General features: G+C 34.6%; 1 protein-coding gene across 9 annotated transcripts in view; it reads right to left on the reverse strand.

Moving 5' to 3' along the window:
• PIEZO2 (piezo type mechanosensitive ion channel component 2) overlaps positions 1–22,384 on the reverse strand; it is a 545,237-nt gene that overhangs the window by 356,497 nt on the left and 166,356 nt on the right. The gene's annotated exons all lie outside the window — the stretch shown is intronic.

Below are 22,384 nucleotides of genomic sequence, written 5' to 3' on the forward strand. Positions count from 1 at the left end.
TCATATTCTTAAAATATGATCTCTTTCAAAGGTAAGGTAAATGATATATTGGTATTAGCTGAAAAATAACACTGATATAAACCTGTATGTTTTAGAATGAAGAATATTTCATATAGTATAATATTTGTAGACAGCTATAACCAAGTTTCACATTTTCAAAAAATGAGCATACTAACCCATGCCATAAATTTCCTTTATCCCCTCAATTTGTAAATCCCTATAATCAAACCTATAAGAATCAAATTGCTCCCGTATAGTTCCAATCACCATTTCTGTAACTTTCTAAATGGAAATACCCCTGCCTAGTCATTACTCCACATATATATTCGTTCCCTTTTTGGAATGTAAGTTCCTTGAGTACAGAGTTTATCTCACATCGTAATTTTCAGTGTTTACAACAGTTCTTGATACATAGTATATAGAGGGCTGAAATTCCAAAAAGGTATGCTTAAAAATCCAAAAGGCTAATTACCTATCCAATGTGAGATAATGACTCTATTAGAATACATTTGGATAATGGTTCTTCTCACCATTGATGATTGCTGAATGTTTGGTGTTACGATAATTATAGGCAAGGATTGGAGAGTAGGGGGAGAGAGGCTAGAAACACTTGGAGACAGGACAAGGAGGAGAGAGGTTGGTGACTCCAGACTCCATAATCCAGGATTTTGCTTGCCTACTTCCTTCACTTCTCCCCCTAAAGACCAAGGACTTTGATTTATCCTGATTCTGACTGACCCTGAAGCCCTCCAGGGAGCTAGCCCATACTCTATAATAGTAATTGTTTAATAAGAGTTTTTTTTAATTCATTCATTAAGATAAGATAAAGATTTTGAGAGCAAATATGCCCTAATTCATATCAATATGATAATAATATCATTTGAGAAGAGAAGAAGGAGCTGACCTGTAATTTCATCAATGTAGGGAAATGCTAAAATGGAAATGGAAAATTCATTAAAAACCAATCAACTTTTACTAATTGAAAAAAATAGGATTTTAGAGTACAAATACTGAAATGTATCTCCTTTTTTAAATTAGCATGGTAACTTTTTATAATTGGAGAAACTAAAATGGGAAAAAATCTGGCTTGATATTTATAAGACATATTGAATTGTCTGCAGGTATAGTAAGTGACAAGTTCTTTTTAGGTTATCAATTTTTAAAGAAGACCTTTTTTTTTCTAACTAAGCAGCAATACATTTCAAAATATCCCTTTAGCACCTGAAATCTCAATTCTTCCACACTTTTATAGTGTGATCTTCATAAGCTGCTGTGATTAGAAAGAATCATCATCACATGGTAAAGTAAGAACTTCTCCTATTTTAGAAACCCTGATTCTTGGAAGATGTGATAGTAGCTGCTCACATTGAATGTAGCACTTAACTATTTCTCACTTTATAAGGCTTTACTTAGAGTTTTGCTAGTTCAGTCAGAGTCTATCAGAGCTTATGTTCCATCACTAGAATCTTCTTGAATAGAAGATAATCATCATTTTTCAGGAAGGCACCAAAATAATTCTTGTAGGCAGGGAATGTTAGCCTGAGGTTCATTGATACAATTCAAATGATCACTGAATTTTGTTGGGGAAAAATAACAGTTTTACTAACTTCTAAGTAAAACTTCAACTTATTTAAAAACTTTTTTTTTTTCCTGAGGAGTTCATGGGCTTTACCAGATTATAGATGGAGTCCATCATGAACTCATGTGTGTGCATACACACACATAGAAACCAACACACATATTCCCCACATTAGAATCCCTGGCTTAAGGAAATACTATAGTAACAGGCACTGGAATTGTGCTTTCATTGGTATGAAGAAGTGCCAGAAGAGGAAATCCTCTCTACTAATACAGTTTAACATTTTTTTCTGTACTTCATTGCCTAGAATACTGAGAGTTTGTGATTTTTTTAGAGTAACACATCTAATATATGTTTAAAAATATGGCCGGCTCCGAGTTCAGCACTCTAACGTTAAGTTCTTTGTCTCTTATCGCAGTATAGCTTTATTACTTATCTATTAACTTGGATGGTGAGGAATTTTTTGTGGTTAAATTACTGATGTGCCCTTGGTGTGACATTTCATGGAATGGTTCCAGACTCAGCATAAACAAATGAGTGTTGTTTAAAACTAATTACAGGATAAGTTCTTTTGCTGTGCCCAGGAGACTTTTATTAAAACCAATGGAATGAATTTCTGAGTCAGGAAAATCATTTCATGAGAAATGACATATCCCCTACATCAGTGTTTTCAATACTTCCCCTTCATGAGATATGCCATCAAAATGCTGCCAAACATGCTTTCCTTATATTCCAACTAGATCCAATTGTAGCTACCCATATCTTTTTTTAAAGTTAAGCCTCAATTCAAAGAGATATAAAAAGTTTCTTAAACAATTAGATAATGTGCACATATAATAAAATTTCAGGAGAATGATTCCTCTAGGAAGAGAAAATGTTTCCAATGCCCAACTTAATTTCTGGGAAGGGTAATAGCAAAAGTGTTGTTTCCTCCTGACCCGAGACTGATTGAGACCATATGTGGAGTACACATGGTTTGGGAGAAGAGAGGCTGAGAACAATTGAAGTCTGATCAAGAACAAAGGAGAAGAGATGACCACTAAAGGAAAAAAGGAAAGAGAGATGGCTAGGTATGCCTGTCATTGAGTACAACTGGGGTCTATGTTTATCATGTTGCCTTTGTCCTCTGAGACTAGATTGAACAACTGATTGAATAAGAGTGGAATCTAATAGGTAATGACCTAGAGTTCTTAAACATGTTAAAGTATCACTCTCCCTTTTCCCTCTTTATCTATCAAAAGGGGAGGATATTTTATCCAAATTTATTCAAGTTTGTTCATAGTTCCTGATTTATTTCATGGCAATTGATTCTATATAAAATGTGATTGATCACAACTTTTTAAAAGTTTGTGTTTAAATCTTCATGAAGAGGGATTTGCAAAGGAGCAGGATAGTAATTGGCTTTAGTAAATAGTCAAAAGTGAATTGTTGGTGAATCTTGAATAGTACTTGAGTCTCAGGAATGATATGAGAAACATGGCTTTGATTTATTAATTTTAACTTATGTCACAAAGCAGGTAAAGCTAGGTCTTAGGTTTTTCCCTTTAGGGAAAAGCAAATCACCATTAATATTTTTTAGGAGTGGTTGCACTGATTTATCCATTGTATCTCCTTTTCTCCCTACACATGCACAGAGAAATCTCTCTCTGGTGACAGATTTGAGGGTGGTAACCAGCAAGTCTTGACCAGTTGGAGGAGAAAGAGTGTCTGGCCCAGGATGGTAATGCTTCAGCCAAACAAATTTCCAAATATTCTATACCAGTGTTGTCAAACTCACATAGAAATAGATCCCTAGGAAGCACAAATTGACTTAATAGAATACAATTTAAAATTAGCTATGTTTTATTACATTTTAATTTTGGTAAACATTCCCCAATTACATCTTAATCTGCTTTATACAACACTTGGGAGTTTTTCTGGATGCAGAGTCCTTTGAGTTGGACACTTTCATCTTATACATATAACAAAGAAATCTAAAGAGAAGTGAAAGTAAAAATTATTGGAGCCTAGTGTTGATTTCAGATCCTGTCTCTTACTTTAGGCAAATCATAACCTTTCTGATTAAGTCTCCTCATCTATAAAATGAAGAAATTATATCAACAATGTGAAAATCTGTGAACAATTTGATAAACATATTAAGAAAAATACCTCTTTTGTACATTCTGAAAATTTTTCTTTGAACTCCCAAATCATTCAATTAACAAGCATTTATTAAAAATCATACCATATATAACAGAAACTTTCTATGTACTGTGATTATAAAGACAAGAATTAATTTTTTTTGGTATCAGTAAATTTTTATTTTATTTTTAATAGCTTTTTATTTACAAGTTATATGCATGGGTAATTTTATAGCATTACAATAGCCAAACCTTTTGTTCCAATTTTTCCTCTCTTTCTCCCCACCTGCTCCCCTAGATGGCAGGATGACCAATACATGTTAAATATGCTAAAGTATAAATTAAATACAAAATAAGTATACATGTCCAAACCGTTATTTTGCTGTACAAAAAGAATCAGACTCTGAAATAGTGTACAATTAGCCTGTGAAGGAAATCAAAAATGCAGGTGGACAAAAATATAGGGACTGGGAATTCTATGTAATGGTTCTTAGTCATCTCCCAGAGTTCTTTCACTGGGTGTAGCTGGTTCAGTTCATTACTGCTCCATTGGAACTGATTTGGTTCATCTCATTGCTGAAGATGGCCAGGTCCATCAGAATTGATCATCACATAGTATTGTTGTTAAAGTATATAATGATCTCCTAATCCTGCTCATTTCACTTAGCATCAGTTCATGTAAGTCTCTCCAGGCTTTTCTGAAATCATCCTGTTGGTCATTTCTTACCGAACAATAGTATTCCATAATAGAATGAATTTTTTTAAAAATGTCCATGCCCTCAAGGAATTTACATTCTAATTCTAACAATGTCAACATGAATAGAGCTGTCAGAACACACAAAGATGCAAAGAAACATCGCTAAGTTTAAGTTTTGGTTTTCTAAATCAATATGTGCCTCTCAGGGATGTGTTTCTACTGAGTCTGACATCATTGGTTTAGAATATTTACAGAATTATTTGGTTGAAGATGAAAATAAAAGGGAGTGATGCTCACTCCTTTCCACATTTGCTTTGTGAGCAATATCTTCCTGGTGTAGAAACCTCCTTTTTTCTCCAACTGGTCAAAAATCAGCAATTACTACCCTCATTGCTGCCACTGAAGAGAGATTTTTCTGTGTATGTGTAGGAGGAGAGGAGATGCCATGGAGAAGTCAGTGTAATAACTCTCAACTCTGCCATTAATATATTTCTCTGTAGTCCAAGTGTAACAAGCACCAAAATAAATTCAGCAGAAATCAAACTCCTTCACATATGGCAGAGTAAAAATAAAATACAACAAAACAAAACATTTTTAAGGTAATTTAATCTAGAGTTAGGTTAATATTAACATGTCCTCTGAACCACAGGCATGCCATCCTTGTAAAGACTGCCTCTAAAATACTCTTATAATAACTTTTCAAGACTCCACACTAGCTGGTGGAATTGGGGGTGGGGGAGAGGTTGGTAATTGTATTTTACTTGGTCTCAGCCCAAGTGTTACCATCATAGCTTCTGTCAGGGACTATATGTAATGTGCTTATGAAGTTCTAAATTTGCTATGAATTTAAAATCTTATGACACTGGCAATTGTAGCTCTTTGCACATTATTATAATAATTGGCATTTATAGAGTGATTTTAGAGTTAATTTTTTCCCCATATCAATCCCGTGAAGTAGGTAGTACAAGTATTATTGATTAAAGGTGAGACCTTAAGTGGCTTCCCCACAGAAACACAGCTAGTCTTTACCTATCCATAGAGATCTTCAAATTCAACTCAAAATCTACCTTCTACTTGAGGTCTTTCCTGATTCTATAGCTGCTAATTCCATCCTTCCCTAAATTATCTTGTTTTTGACTTAGTATATACATTTTCTTACACTTATCTTGATAGCTCTTTGGGGAAAACAAATACATATGCAATGGGGACTTTTTATATATGTCCACATCTTCTAATGTGAAAGTGGTGGAAAAGTTGTATTTTGTTGGTTCCATTGATCAGCTCCTTTCTCCTTCTAATCAGTTTAGTAACTATATACATCTAATATATATTAACAACAGAAAAAAGTAAGATTGTAAAAAAGAATCTACAAGTCAGCTATGGATTGTCACAAAGATGAAAGGAGCATAATTTGTAAACTGTATCATGTATTAATCAAAAATCACATCCTGGTAATATGTGCTAAATCAGGGAAGACCATGTAGAACTTTCCTGCCTGAGTCATTTTGGTCCTATGATATGCACGTCTCAGAGAAGGTACAAGAGTAACACCAGTAGAACATCAAAAGTAACTGATAACTTTGGGGATTATATGAATATGCTAACTTTAAAGTTTTACTGACAATTTTGACATGATCTGGATCTGTTAATGAACTAACCTCAAGGTACATGGATAAGTGTTAATCCAATCCCCCCAAAATACCTATAAAATGTGACTTCACACTTCTCCTCACCAAGACACTTTCATCTTCATTGTATCCATGGTACCTAGGGTCCTCAATTCTATTGATGGTTATATGAATACTACTCTCTCCCCATACTCTTCCCATGCAATTTTCCTTTCTTCAACCCTGTTCAGACATATCTAGTTCTATATTCTACCATCCCTTTCACTTATTATCTCTCTACTTTCTGTGCTATGTGTTCCTACATTCTCTCTACCTTATTAAAGTATAACTGCCATTGTGGTCTTTCCTAGCAAATACTCAAATAACCAAACATGTTTGCCTGATTTCATAATTTCATAAATTAATTCGCAATTCAGAGACATCTTGCATCCTCCATCTTCTTACTATTGACTTTGTAGCTAACAGACTGACTCTTTACAACTGGTAGAGTGAGACAGTCCCACTCTCTTGTGTCTTCTTTCCTATTATATCCAGACTGACCTACAGTAAAGTTGCCATGAACCGAATTAGGAAGGGGAGTAGCTTTCTCCACTCTCTCTTTATACTCTGTAATTCTGAAAAGTGGGCCCAAGGTGTTTGTTTTGATCCCTCTTGCCTTCTAAATTTCAAGGGCAGATTGAAATTTTCAGTGGAACCAAGTATTTGAGTCATGGAGACATTGGAGCCCACATTTCAGATGAAATGTTGGATTTAGTCACTTCATTGTGGAAGGCAGGCAAAGCCAGGATGCTTACCACTTGATCCCAAGAGGAGGTCTCATAATTGGAACCTGAGACTGTGCTCTATAGATACTGAGATAAACTGTGAATCTAATCCACTCTCATCTCCTTAGAGACTGAAGTAGTAAAGAGATTGGGAGAATGGAACTATGCATCATATGTTGGGAGGATTTTGTCTGTTTATTAATACACATTTCCAGTAAATATACCTTTGTAAAAACTAATCTGATTCTTATTAACTTTCCCAAGATCCTCCTCTTTTTGATGAGGTTCACTGAATGACCCAATAACCTAAGAAAGAATGGGTTTCCAGGGGATGAGATGGAGAGTAAGTCAGTCCACAGGGAAAATGAGCCCTTTCCATGAAACCCTCTCAAATGTCCTTAATCTGCTTGATATTACCTTCTAACAACTTTTCTTACTAATTTCTATTCTTTCATGACAAAGAAAGAAGGGAAGTGTTCTTATATCATTTTTCTGTGTTTCTGATTGTGTGTGTGTGTGTGTGTGTTTCTATATAAGCAACTTTATAGCTCAAAAGATCATTGTAGAGCTGTTCTAGGTCTCAAGGGCCAGAAAAACTTTGTGTGCAAACAGAAGAAACACAAACTACTGGCTCAATCAGGATCCAAGATTTATCCAACTCATAAAATATGTCTTCGTGCCTCTAGGCTTAATTATCTATATGAAAACTGTCAAAATTTTAAAAATATTGAAGCCTCTAAACTATACATTAGGATTTTTGCTGGCTTCTAAGAAAACCACAAATTAATGTTATATGTTCTATTGTGTTTTTATTTATTTTGCTGCCTGATTGACACCTCTGCTCTACATTCTGTTCTTACTGCTCACCAAATGGTTTAATAGTCAGGGCTTGGGGACTCCAAGTGACTACAACCTTGCTGATGAAGGGAAATTATCACTTTACTGACAGGACTCAGCCTCATTTAATGAAAAGACTACTGGGTTTAAGACCTCTATTACTAATTTTCTATGTTGTTTCTGGCAGGTTATTTCATTTCTCTGGGTCTCAGTCACTCTATTAAGGTATGATTTTTGACTGGAAAGTGTTACCTGAAACTCCATGACTTTTTATACTGCATTGACTGCCTACTGCTTCTAAGCCTGAACCAATGTTGGAAGTACTACATCATTAGTTTACAGGACAAGGGCATACATGGTATCTCCTGGTTTGTTTTTGTTGTTAGAACCACATATCTCCCCAAATTTTATATGAATCTTGTCAATGATAGGATTATAGAGTAAGAGCTGAGAACTCCAAGGTAATTTAACCCAACCTTTTCATTCACAAATAGGAAACTGAATCTTAGAGAGACTAAATATCTTATCCAAATTTACATGGGTAATATTTTGCAGAAGTGGAACTTTAAATAAAGCTCTTTGACTCAAAATCTTGCCTTCTTTTTATGGCAATATGCTGCCTCCTTTTTTTACAAGTTGTCCAGGAACCTTCTTTTTATAACAGAGTTTCTAGGGGGAAATTCATTCTGCCTTTGAGAACCTGATATCAATGAACACTTAGAGCCCCAAACTTCTAGGTGGTTTCTATCTGTATTTAACCCAACTCTCACCCAGGAGGCAAAAGAAAAAAAAATCCCTGTATATAAAGTACAATGGCCCAAGTTTTGTGCATGTCCTTATGTGGCTACTTAACTCACAGATCTTAAGAAAGATGTGCACAAAAGGGTGAGAGATCTCTCTTGCTAAGACTACAGGGATCATGGCATATGGTTCTCCTTGAACTTTATATTGCCCATTGGTGAAGTCTTTTCCCCTTTTAATATTCTCCTTAATACCTATTTTAAATTGAATTGCCTTTATTAAAATGTAAGTATTGAAAGGGGAAAAAGACTTTACCAATGGGCAACATAAAACTCAGGATATGAAAAGTAAAAGAGACTGTGGAGATTTTTAAAAGTGAACTAAAGCCTTATACATGCTGCCAAAAGTATATTCTTCTCCTCCAGTAATCACCTGTATATCTAAACAACAGTCCAAAAATTGAGTAACAGTAACCTAGATTCACCATTCTGAAGATATGGTTCTGTCTGACTGAAAAAAAAAAAACTCAACAAAACCCAAAACAAAACAGAGAACAATCAACCATTGGACATTTCCAGTGATTTTCCTGAGGACATGGAACTCTGAGTGTTCCCTAGGACATCACATAAAGCAATAAATAATTGTTGATTAATTCATTGACTAAAAATTTCCTGGTAAGAGCTTTACAGGCAGAATGTATCTTATAGCATAATCAATATCTGATGAAACATGAAATAGTCTTTGTATAGATAGAACATTAAGATTTGCAATGTGGTGTCCAAATATTTTCTCACTTTATCCTCACATAAATCCTGGGGTGGGACCTCATTTTATAGATGAGGGTACTGAGGTAGGTGGAGATTGTCACTAGCCTATTGTTGCACAACCAGTAAGTATCTGAGGTTGGATATGAACTGAAGTTTCTTTGACACCTGTGTCTGAATAAATGAATGAAATAAAGACATCCTTCTCTTCAAATAAATGTAAGTATTAATAGAAAGGGAGATATGTTGGAATCCTAGTGTCAACTCAACTTGAAACAAGGTGAAAACTCAAGGGTGATGTCAGAATCCTGGTGTTAACTCAATAGAATTGATACAATGCTTATTGGTTCACACCTTAAAGCAAATCCTTACAAGGTGATAAGTTGCTAATACTGATGGAAACAATGCTTGTGTTCATACCTTTAGAGAGCTCATAAGTATCTAAGTACTCAATGGAGTTCACACATTTGGGAGAGTTCAGGGTTTAGAAAGAAACACCGAATTCACACTTCCCTTAGGGCCAGAGAGGACTCTGGGAGGTAATCCAGAATCCCTCTCTCCCCAGTAAACTCTCTCAAGTAACTCCCTCAAGTTCTAAGAGCTTCCTGTATATATCCCAAAGGTTAACTCCGCCTTCTGGAGTGAAATCTGTTCCTGTCCAGCCTATGGATCCCTTGCCTTCAGGCACAGTAGGCTTGACCATTTCATCTCCGGAGAGTGCTTACAAACCAGTGGCCATCCACAAACTGATGTGGGAAACTGGGGAATCTGTAGCTAATATCCCAGTCACTAACATGGGTAGACAACCTGTGATTTATCAACCAGGGGAAGTAGTAGCATCAGGCTTATTATTACATACCCCTAACAGACAATCTGATGATAGTTGCCCAGATTCTGATTTCAAGCAGCAGAGCCCAGGAATATTTTGGACTGCAGCTGTGACAGATGACTGACCTATGCCCACTATTTATGTGAATGGAATACTATTAAAAGGATTGGTAGACACAGGTGCGGATGATACTGTCATTAGAGGTTCCAGCTGGTCCAGTCACTGGCCAAAGATTAAGGCAGACCCCTACATGTCTAGTGTAGGAGGATCAATAGCAGCAGAAGTTAGTGCTTCCCCTATGAGATTGACATTTGAAAATGAAACAGGAGTTTTTACTCCTTTTGTGGTTGAAAAAATCCCCCTCACTCTGTGGGGAAGAGACATTTTACAGCAGATAGAATTACAATTAAGTACTTCGGCTTTTTAGGCAGGGCTAAAGGCCTGCCAGCACTCTCACCTGTTTCTATTCAGTGGAAAACTGATAGACCAGTGTGGGTAGAACAGTGGCCCTTAACAAGAGATAAAATTCAGCCCTTAGTAGATATAGTGCTAGAGCAACTTGACCAAGGATATCTATAGCCTTCTCTAAGTCCTTGGAATGCTCCAGTATTTATTATAAAAAAGAAATCTGGAAAATGGAGGATGTTAACGGATTTAAGAAAGGTAAATGAACAAATGGAAACTCTGGGAACTCTTCAGCCTGGACATCCATCTCCTACTCAGTTGCCTAGAGAATGGCCTCTTTGGGTTATAGACATCAAGGATTGTTTCTATTCTATCCTCTAGATCAGGAGGATATGAAAAGATTTGCCTTTTCAGTGCCCAGTGTTAATTTAGCTGAGCCTTATAAAAGATATGAATGGACAGTTTTGCCACAGGGAATGAAAAATAGCCCTACTTTGTGCCAAATGTATGTTGCGGCTGCTCTTACTTCAGTGAGAAAGCATTTCCAAAGGTAATATTGTTGCATTATATGGATGATATTTTGGGGTCTGCACCTGAGAAACAAATGTTAGAAGCATGTCTACAAAAGACCATAAAATGCTAAGAAACTACAAACTTCATATCGCTATGGAAAAAATTTGAAGGCATGCTCCTTTTCAATATTTAGGATATGAAATATATCCTAAGGCACTTACAGTTCAAAAACTGTCTTTAAGAACAGAGAAGTTAAATACTTTGAATGATTTCCAAAAATTAATAGGAGATATCCAATGGATGTATCCAGTGCTAGGCTTAGCTACCAATCAATTGCAACCCCTATATGACATTTTAAGGGGAGACACTGCTTTAAATTCACCATGCCAGCTTATAAAAGAAGCTCGAGAGGCTTTGAGAGAAGTTGAACTGGCTTTATCCAATGTGATTGAAAGAGTCACTCAAAAACCCTTGGAAATATCAGTTTTTGCTACAAAAGAGGCACCCACAGCAGTCCTTCATCAAGGAGACAGTGTGATAGAGTGGTGAACCTCCCGGCACAACCAGAACAAAGCCTTACTCCTTACCCAGTGCTTGTGGCTAGAATTTTATTAAAGGCCATTAAGAGAGCAATACAATTATCTGGGGCAAGACCTGATAGGATATACATCTTTTATACTAATGCACAAATTAATGTAGGCTGTGAGACCATCCCAGAGTGGAAAATTTTATTGGCCACAGCTCCAAATTTTGCACATGGGTCTCCATTAAAGATGACCAGACTATTACATAATTGGCAATGTATTTTTGAGGAGAAGGTTTCTAAGGTTCCTTTTAAAGGACCCACCATCTTTACAGATGCATCTAAACAAAATATTTGTGCTGCATACTCTTATGATTTAACAATAAAAAGAGTAGTCAGAACTCCTTTTCAGTCCATCCAGCAGAACGAATTACATGCAATCATGTTAGCTCTCACTTATTACCCAGGCGATATAAATATAATATCTGATTCAGCCTATTCAGTAGGTGTGGTACAAAGAATTGCCACAGCTCAAATAAAATTTGCAGCTTCTAATATATATCAGCTCTTCAAGGAACTTCAAGAGCAAGTGAGAAAGCATCCAGGTAAGATTTATATCTTACATTTCCACTCACATAGTGAACTTCCAGGTCCTATTTTCGATGGAAATTCAAAGGCAGATAGCCTTTTAACTATGTTAGCTAGTACTCCTTTGTTTCAGGAGGGCCAGGAATCCCATTCTAAATACAATCAGGCTGCTCAAGCTTTATGTTTACAATTTGGGATAACAAAAGAGGAAGCTAGGAGCATAGTAAAAAGCTGTACAGCTTCCCTTCCTTTCCATCCTCCTACGCTCCCCCTAGGGAAGAATCCTCGTGGTTTGAGACCCAATGAAATCTGGCAAATGGATGTGACCCATTATAAATCTTTTGGTCGTCTGTCTTTTATCCATGTTGTGGTAGACACCTTTTCAGGATTCACTTATGGAATACCAGCAGCAAAAGAGACAGCCCGAGTGGTCACTGAATTCCTCATACGAGCATTCGCAATTATGGGTGTGCCACAAGAAATAAAAACAGATAACAGACCCGCATGTACCTCCAAACATTTGTGCACAAAAGTACACATTATAAGATTTTACACACCACGGGCATACCCTTTAATCCTTAAGGTCAAGCAATCGTAGAAAGAAGAAACAAACATTAAGACACTCCTCCAAAAACAAAAGAAAGGGGGAGCTATGGGTAACCCTAGAGAACTTCTAAATTTAGTTCTCTATACCATTAAATTTTTAATTTTTGATAAAGATGCACTGGCTCCAGCAGACTGGTTTTATAACCCACCCACCAGAAGAGCAGTGTCCAGTGCGAACAGCTCCACTATCTCTAGATAATTGCCAGGTGATGTGGAGAGATCCAGAAAGTGGTGAATGGAAGAGACCAGATAGGTTAACTGCTTGGCGAAGAGGATTTGCTTGTATCTCTATAGGAGGAGAAGGAATCAGATGGGTGCCAATGAGCCGTATTTGCCTTGTCCATCAGAGAGAAATAGAAAAAGAGAAAAACCTCTAAACAAAGGAGAAGATTCAAGAAACATCTGATACTGAAAGAGCATGGCTGATAATGAGACTGTTAAATTAACTTTAAAATCTTCATGAATCATTGGATTTTCTAACACAAGACTATTTCAAGTTGTTAAAAAACCAGCAAGAATCATTGGATTTCTTGAGATGAAAAATTGTTGATGAGACTATTGCAGTACTCCAGAGCTTACAGGAATGGTTGGATTCCTGGCACATGAATTAATGGACAATGGGTTCCTTTTGGACTATTTTTAGGACTTATAGACATGTATAATTTTGTATGTTGATTCATGTTATGAAAAATTGTTTACTTCAAAGGAATTATTGGATTCTTGGCACATGAACTAATGAACAATGTGTAAATGTGTAAATTCTCATGTTAATTCATGTTTGTTACATTACTACTAGCCTGTGTTATATTGCTATGTGCTTTTGTAACTATGTGTAATGCCTCCCATATTGATGGATTTATGTACACCTTGTTTCAAGTGAACCCCTCAAGAAACCCGCTAATCTGATTTGATTTTCTATTTCCTTTGGTATTTTCATCTCCCTTCCTGAGATGTCAGGGAAGGCGTGATCACCTTTTTGGAGTTTTCACCTCCTTAAGAAGTCAGGAAGGTTATGATCTCGAAACTCCTAATATGCAATGTCAGCATCTTGACTATCCTTTATGTGCATTTTGTAGCATTGGGGGAAGATCTGAACTTGTGGATTTACATTACTAACTTGCATTAAGAATCTATAAAACTGTTTGTTTTCTTCCTTCTTTTGTCCCTTTCATATTTAAACCTGGAATCTATGTCATGTAAAGAGTAGATGTTAGAATAAAGATAAATCAGCTGCCTGGAATGCATTAGACAGTTGGGCAAAGACCCACATTATAAATTCTACATGTAAATTAAATGAACTTAATATGGAAATGAAAACAAAAAAAGCATAATCAAACTAAATATCCATTCACATTAGTTTCTTGCAAAACTTTCTGTTTTTCTTAGAAGATTGTATGATTAAAATGCTAGCAGTCTATCCTCAGCATCCTTCAGGGCAGTTCTAAACCTCACTTGACAATATCCAAAATATTTTGTCAGAGAAGACTTGAAACAACACACTCAATTCCCTAATTTCAAAAATTTCTCACAGAGAATGACTTAGCTATTTTTAGTAATACAGTGATCCAAGATAATCCCAAAGGACTAATGATGAAGCATATTATCCACCTCCAGAGAAAGAACTGATATTGACTGAATACATACTGAAGCATACTATTTTTCACTTTCTTTCATTTTTTTCTTTTATTCTAATCTTCTTGTACAAAATGACTAATATGAAAATGTTTTACATAATTGCACATGCATAAGGAATTGCACATGCACAACATCTGTTAATTACTGTTTCAGAGATGGGGAAAGTAAGGAGGAATAGAATTTGGAACTCACAACTTTAAATAAAAATGTTAAAAAATTTTTTAAAAAATTATAATTTAAAAATTATAAATTATTTTTAAATAGCAAAGCCTGACCCCCCTACCCCCCAAAAAGAGAGAATCCCTTACAGGATATCCAGCAACATATTGCCTCTCTTTGAATTTTATAGATTTTATTTTTAAATAAACACGAACTAAGCACAAAGATTCTTAATTTTTTTTAGCTTGTAACTTTTTTGGGCAATAAACTAGTGATTGAAACAATTAGGTTGAATAATGGATAGAATACTGGTTTGAAGTCAGAAAGACCTAAATTCTAACATTACTGGTACATTTTGCAAAATATCTCCCAGCCCCTTAGTTTATTTATCACTGAAATAGTGATAATAATATCACTTATTTAATAAGGTTGTTGTGATGATCAAATGAGAAAAATCTATGCAAATTGCTTTGCAAACCTTAAGCACTATATAAATGCTATTATCATTCTTCTTATTATTCCTCATGTAATAAGATTCCTGACTTTTAGCTCAATGCTTATTTTCTATATGTGTATATATATATATACATACTTTGTATATATACATATATATCATACAACTTTGTAATTTGAGGTATGGATTGATATTTTTATTCTCATTCATTCACAAGAGATCTTCCTAGACATGGTATTCTTGAAATGTTGCAAAATGTTTCTTTCATATGACAAGCAACCAGAAAAATATTACAACTATGAGTTTTGGGCAGTTTTTTGGTTGCTCTAAGAGAGTGAGCTGGGAAATTATTTTTAATCCCATTGGACTTATAACATGTCAGTGTATCAGTCAATAAATTTTTATTAAGCATTTACTATTATATACTATATATTTACTATTTTATATTTACTATTATATATATATATATATATATATATATATATATGTATATATACATATATATATATATATACCCTAAATGACAGACTTTGGGTTATAAAGGACTTCAGAGGTCATCAAAGGCTGAGTAGCGCCTGAAAAACAATTGCTTCCACATGTTCAGCCAGTTTTCTTAAGATTTTCACTTGAAGATGTAACTGGACTTAGTTCGCCTTTTCTGTCTCTCACGTAATATGGTGTAATTTTGGGCAAGGCACTTTTTTTTTTTCTGGATCCTCAATTTCTTCATCTGTGAAGATGATGCAAATCATTTCTACTACACTGTCTGAAGAAATAATGGGAAGCTGAAGCTGATGATTTTCCCAAAGAATGAAGGCATAGATTTTTAAACATCATTCCAAAGGAAGTAAAATCCTACATCTTAGGAAAGATTTGTCTCCTCAAACCTGGGGCATAATGATATAGGATTTTCTTTTTTTCTGGCCTTGATATAGTTAAGAAAAGAACGAAAATATGAAGCCAACCAACCCATCAGCTTCCACTCTCAATCATAGGATAAAACCCCAACAAATTTTATTTTGGACACCATTTTGGGTAATAATCATAAAGTTCTCTAACCAAGGCAAGAAAAAATAATTCATTTCAGCTGAAGGGCATTAAAAATTTACTTTTATTATTGCAAGCAGCTCAACTTAGAAAAACATTAAAGTTAGTGTTTTTTTTTTTTTTTTTTTTTCCATTTGAACTAGAAGAAAGCCCCTTAGAGGTCTCTACTTCATTCAGAAAAGAGATGACCCAAATCACTCAGTGGGCATTAGTTTAAGACCCAGGAACTCATTTCTATGTTTATAGGAGTCCTTAACTGACTTCAAAATCTTGACATCACTTTGAGTATCAAAAATAGGAGTTGAACAGTCAAGTTGTCCTCTTATGAAGTAATAAATAAATGAATAAGAAAAAATGTTTATTAAGTACTTACTATGTAAAAGCACTGTCCTAAATGCACGTGATACAAATAAAGAAATAAGACAGTACAAAAAACAAAAAGAGTTCATATTCTTATGGGGAAGACAAATGGAAGGTTTTAGTTACAAGTCAGATGGAAAGGTCCCATGGATCTTAAGGAAAAGCAGCAAGGAAAATATGTAATGTCTCTATTTTAATATTATTTCCATTGATAAAATTTTACCAGTTTCTGATATTGAACCAATCATAGTGTTAAGTCATTGTGAGTAGCAGTTGGTTAACGATCAATGGGGAGATCTGGCTTTTTTTCTACAGGAAAAGTTTCCTTAGATGTAGCTCTGAGGGTTGAGTGCAATCATACAACTTTGTAATTTGAGGTATGCATTGATATTTTTATTCTCATTCATTCACAAGAGATCTTCCTAGACATGGTATTCTTGAAATGTTTCAAAATATTTCTTTCATATGACAAGCAACCAGAAAAATATTACAACTATGAGTTTTGGGCAGTTTTTTGGTTGCTCTAAGAGAGTGAGCTGGGAAATTATTTTTAATCACATTGGACTAATAACATGTCAGTGTATCAGTCAACAAGTTTTTATTAAGTATTTACTATGAACCAGAAACTGTGCTATGTTCTGGGGATATGAGGTAAAAACATTATGTATTCCAAAGAGAGTATTCCAGAACTGGATATTGAGAACAGCCAGCATAAAAACACAAATTCAGAAGATGGAGGATTAAGTGTAAGGAAAAAAAAGAAGATCTGTGTAGCTTATATGTAAAGTATTTGCAAGGGATGAAAATGTAAGAAGATCAAAAAAGAACATAAATCACATTGTGGAAAATTTCAAAGATCTAAGGAACTTTATATTTATTCCTAGAAGTAATAGGAAGCTATTGAAGTTTATAGTGGGGGTTGAGAAGATATCAAACCTGGCTTTAAAAGAAAACACTTTGGCAATTGAGGGAATATAGAATAGGAGTGGAAAGAAACTTGAGGCTAGGAGACCAATTAGAAAGCCTTTGTATTAGTTCAAGGAAGAAGCGATGGAAGCCTGGACCAAGGTGGTAGCTGTATGAGTAAATAGGTGAGAATGTATATGAGAAAGGATAAGAATTAGCAATAGACTGAACATGTGGGATGAATGTAGGTTGAAAAGCTGAGGATAACACTAGCATTGCGAGCCTGATTAACTCTGGAGAATGGTGGTACATTTGACTGTAATAGAAAAAAGTGGAAAACACAGGGAAGAGAATATAAATGAGATCTTCTTTGGACAGATAATATATAGAGAGAAGAAAAGAAGGACAAGGAAAGAGCCTAACCCAGACATTAATGGATGTGACATGGATGCAGAAAGGAGATATAAAAGTTGTAGGCATATAGAATAAGGAAAACAATGGTGTCTGGAAATTCTAAAGGTTTCAAAAGGAGAGCAGTAGTGTTAAAAGTTGTAGAGGGTTACAAAAAATGATGAGAAGCAAGAAAACGTTAAATTTTGGAATAAAAAGTCTATTGCCAGTTTTAGATAAGAAAATTTCATTTAAATGATAAAGTAACAAGTCAGATTGCAGAGGGTTTAGAGTGAGTGAAAAAGAAATTTAGATACCCAGTGTGGACAGCTTTTCCAAGGAGCTTGGCTTTAAAAAGGGAAAAGGCCTAAGAAATTATAGCCAATAGGAATGATCAGATAAAGTAAGGATTTGTTTCTTTGTTATGGAAGAGATAGGTGTCTTTGTAGACAGCAGGAAAGGATCTAGTGGACAGGAAGAGATTGAAAATTAGAGGGGGATGGGGTATGATAGTGGGGATAATTTGCTAGAGAATATGAGAGGGAATAGGGCCAAAGGGACATATACAAGATATTGTATGAGCAAGAAGGGTCACCATTTCTTCTGAGATAAGAGTGAAGAACGAGACAGTGGAGGAAGCTGCCTAAGGATATGAGATTTGTAGGTGAGAAAAAGAAGCTCTTTAATTAATGACCTCAAATGTTTTAGTGAAGTATGAGACCACACCCTTAGTTTAGAGAAAGCTTGAACAAGTTTGGAATAGGTATTATTGATAAAAAAAAATAATTTAAACCTTGAACTACTTTGATAATAACACTTCTATATATGTTGACTGATGACCAATTTTCTAGTGATGGACATATGTAGACTAGTTCTTGCATGGCAGATACAGAATCCCTTGCTGTACTGTACATACTCAAAGTATCCACAGCTTAGTAGAGAGGTAAAATTTGAGCTCTGTTTACACGCACATCAGGCATTCATGGTCGCCTCCATAATACAATGACATATTTGAATAAGATTTAGTAGAGGATTAATAAGACATACTTGGAATGTCATGAGCATTTTAAAATTTCTGAAAGTATTTTCTTTCTACATTTTCCCTAGGTTACCTGTAAGCAGGCAAATTAGATGCTTCAAAAATAAATTGGCCATTTGAAATTTAGGAAAAAGGTGCCAGAGAGAATAGGAATATTGACTCTCAGACACATTTGCTTCACCATCTGCTTTTCTATTGATTAGTATAGCTCCCCTTCTCCCTCACCCCTTGCCCCACCCCCGGCCTTTCCATCTAACTTGGTTTCCTTATATGAATGCTTTGCTATGCAAAAGAAGTACAAACATTTTATTCTTTATCATTTTTCCTGTTTTCTCATCAGGAAAATGAGAGAATTAGATGACCTCTGAAATCTCTCCCAGTCTAACATTTATGATGCTATGGCTCATTTCAAAGTAAGCTATACATGAAGTTTAATTATATTGTAAAAATATGTTTGTCATCATAATTAAGTTGACTATAAGGAAAAAATTCCAAGGAATATTTAAATCACATATCCAAATGCATTTTGTGTTTACTTACTTTGCACTGACTATAAATTTATATCAGAATGCATAAAACTCAAATTAAGGAGAGTTTGGTAGTTTTCACTTGACACCTCAGTGTCCCATGCAATTCTATACAATTTTTAGGGCATTTTCTCACTGGAAACTCTCTATATCAATGAAATCACAAATCAGAACAAAATATTATATATATATATAGAGAGAGATATGGCTACCTCTATCGATACACTATGCCTATAGCTATAGATACATACATACCTACATACTCCTTTGGTATCCTATAATGGTGATGACTAGCCTTAATTTGTACTTTTAGACTCTATGGAAATCTTTGATAACGGCCTTTAGGTTATATGCAAATGATAACTGGTATGTTAGAGGAACTTTGAATGTAATGCAGTAGTCAAATATAAAAGCTTCTTGACAATGTTTTGCACCCAGATTCAATATACATGTGAATGATTGAAAATCCTAAAACTATTTTACTTTTTTAGTTCATTACTTTGAAAGTGAAATGTAATCTTATAACTCAATAAAGATAGAAAGTGCCTTTAGACAACAGAAGACTTCAATGACAATTATTTTAATTTATCATTTATTATTTTATCAATAGAAACAACTTATTTAAAATATATTCAGAACCAAATTACTACTAGTTCTTAAACAATGCAAAACTTACCTTTGTCAAAGAAAAGGAAGAAATAGTGTGAAAGACAAAACTTGCAAATGTAAGAACAAATACATGCTATTTTTATTTACCTAAAGTGGATTCCCATAAATAAAAGTGAATGTTTCTATTGCATTCCTATGGAAAGGCATTGGAATTTTCTTAAAGGATGTTCTACCTTTCATTTTTTCAAACAGGTTACTGAAAGCTTGCCATTGCCAAGAGAACCATTATTTCCTGTTGTTATATGTGCTATTTTAAAACTTTTGGTCTCAAGTAACACAAGGAGTCTCTGACAGGTAATGAATAATGAATTTAATTTGATTTCCAGGAATAAGACCACAAATTAAGCTTATCTTATGTGCCTTACCCTGTGTTAGGTCCAAGGGATATAATAATAAGTTTATATTCTATTGAAGTCGGGGGAATATGTGAGAAGAGGGTTCTTATCTTCTTAGCTTATGCAATCAACTGTAATTTACTTTATATATGAGATATCATACCTTTCAAGGTTTTTGGGTAGGAGAGTTTGCAAAAAATGACTTCTGTCTTATAACTTGCCAAATAATCCAATGGCAAAAGTATTTTTTTTGAGGGGATGAGAGGGGAAAATTGGGAAACAATTGGGAAACAAAGTTGAAAAGATGAATAGAAGCCAGTTAGTTAGGACTTAAATACTAGGCAAAAAAGGTTTTAGTTTATTCCAGAGCCATTTGTGAATTGCTGAAGATTTTTGAAAATGGAGTCCAAAGGTTAGATTTGTGCAAAAGGAAGGTTATTTTGGCAGATGAATGGATAATTGGAAAGAGGAATTGGTTTATTAAAAAGTTATTACATTAGATTAGATTACAAGTAACGAATGATTGAATTAAGATGGTGATTGTGTGCATGGATAGTTGAGGACACATGCAAGAGATACATAGTGGATCAGCTATTTTCAAAGTACTGACTGAAAATCCTTGGGGGTCACTGAGATAATATCAGAGTCCCACAAGAGCAAAAATATTTTTATAATAATGCAAAGACGTTATTTGTCTATTTAACTTTATTTTTCCCTTTTCCAATTATATCTCTTTGGTCAGATTTTCTTCCTATACTTCAACCCAAACAACATATTGCAAAAGATCAAATGCAGACACAGAGTGGAATCTTTGAATTGACCAAACATTAAAGACATCTGAAAAAATATATAGAAGTGTTACTCTTTTTTTGTCTTAGAAAATACTTATTTTCATTAAAAATATATTTTTGTTAATATATAACAAGTTTATTTTGAAATTAATATATTTTAAAATATCAGTTTTAATGCCCAATTTGGTAAGTATTAATGGTTACAACCCACAAAAACATGAATTCTTTGGAGTCCTTAATAATTTTTAAGAGAGAAAAATGGCCCTAATACTAAAAAAATTGAGAAGCATTGTTGAGGAATAAGCATCAACCTAACCTGGCAACTGATTGCACATGGGAAGTGAAATTAAGACAAGGATAAAGAATAAGGCATAGATTTTAAATCTGGGTAACAGAAGATGATCAAGTTGTCAGTAAGGGAGTATGAAGAAATGGTACGTTAGAAGAATGAGAAAAGAAATATGAGTTTTATTTGAAGACCAATTCTTATTAATAAAGAGATACAGGAAAATAGGCTGCTTTATAGGATTGCTCAGGGTAGAATGAGAATCAAGTCTTTCATCATATTAAAAACTTTTGATCCTCTAATTAAAGAAAGCATCAATTAAAGCAAAATATCCTTAAGCACAAAAATTTTTAAAAGTAAAAGTTGGTTTTTGGTTTGATATTCAAGGCATCTGATGGGGGGACATTTCAGTAACTTCACAGAAGTCTACATCCTGCAGTCAAAGGTAACTCTTCATTTATGAGGAACAAATGAGGCATACTGTAATGACTCATTTTCACCAGGTCATAAACTCAGGGCTTATTATTTAGATACATATGACTCAGTTCTTTAGATAATTACTCTCTACTACATATACACATACACAATAAATACACACACACACACACAAACATTTTCACTGTCTGTAGTTTTACATGCTTAAAAAATGGAAGAATCACAAATAATAATTAGCCTAGCTTTGGCAAATATCCACATGATTCTCAGTGTTAAATATTTGATACAACTGCATTTTTGTTGCTATTCTTCCAGAAAATAGAGAAAATCAATATAAAATTTAAAAATAAAACCAGAACATTATGCAAAACACCCTTTAAATTTTTTGCTGAATTATAAGAGGCAGACTGCACTTGGCAAATCTCATTTCAAGGACCAATGAAATGGCTTTTCTTGCACATTTCCATGGCAATCTGTGAGCAGAGTTTGGTGGAGGGCAATCCAATACAAATATCCAACATGAACATTAAAGAAAAAGCTTCCTTTTCACCAGCTAGACCAATCGATCTGCTGGAGTTCCTCCAGTACTAGCCAGACTTTCCTAGGGCTATCCAATCAGAAAGGTTTTGCATTTTGGGGTACCTACTTCTTTCAAATAAATGTGCACTAACACAAAAGATGAACTTATTTGGTAAATAACTATGAATGCTGGATAAAAAGACCTTAAGGCTCCCAGGATTCATCTTAGGAGTCCATG

Source organism: Sarcophilus harrisii, chromosome 1 (genome assembly GCF_902635505.1).
Source record: "Sarcophilus harrisii chromosome 1, mSarHar1.11, whole genome shotgun sequence".
Classification (NCBI taxonomy): Eukaryota; Metazoa; Chordata; class Mammalia; order Dasyuromorphia; family Dasyuridae; genus Sarcophilus; species Sarcophilus harrisii.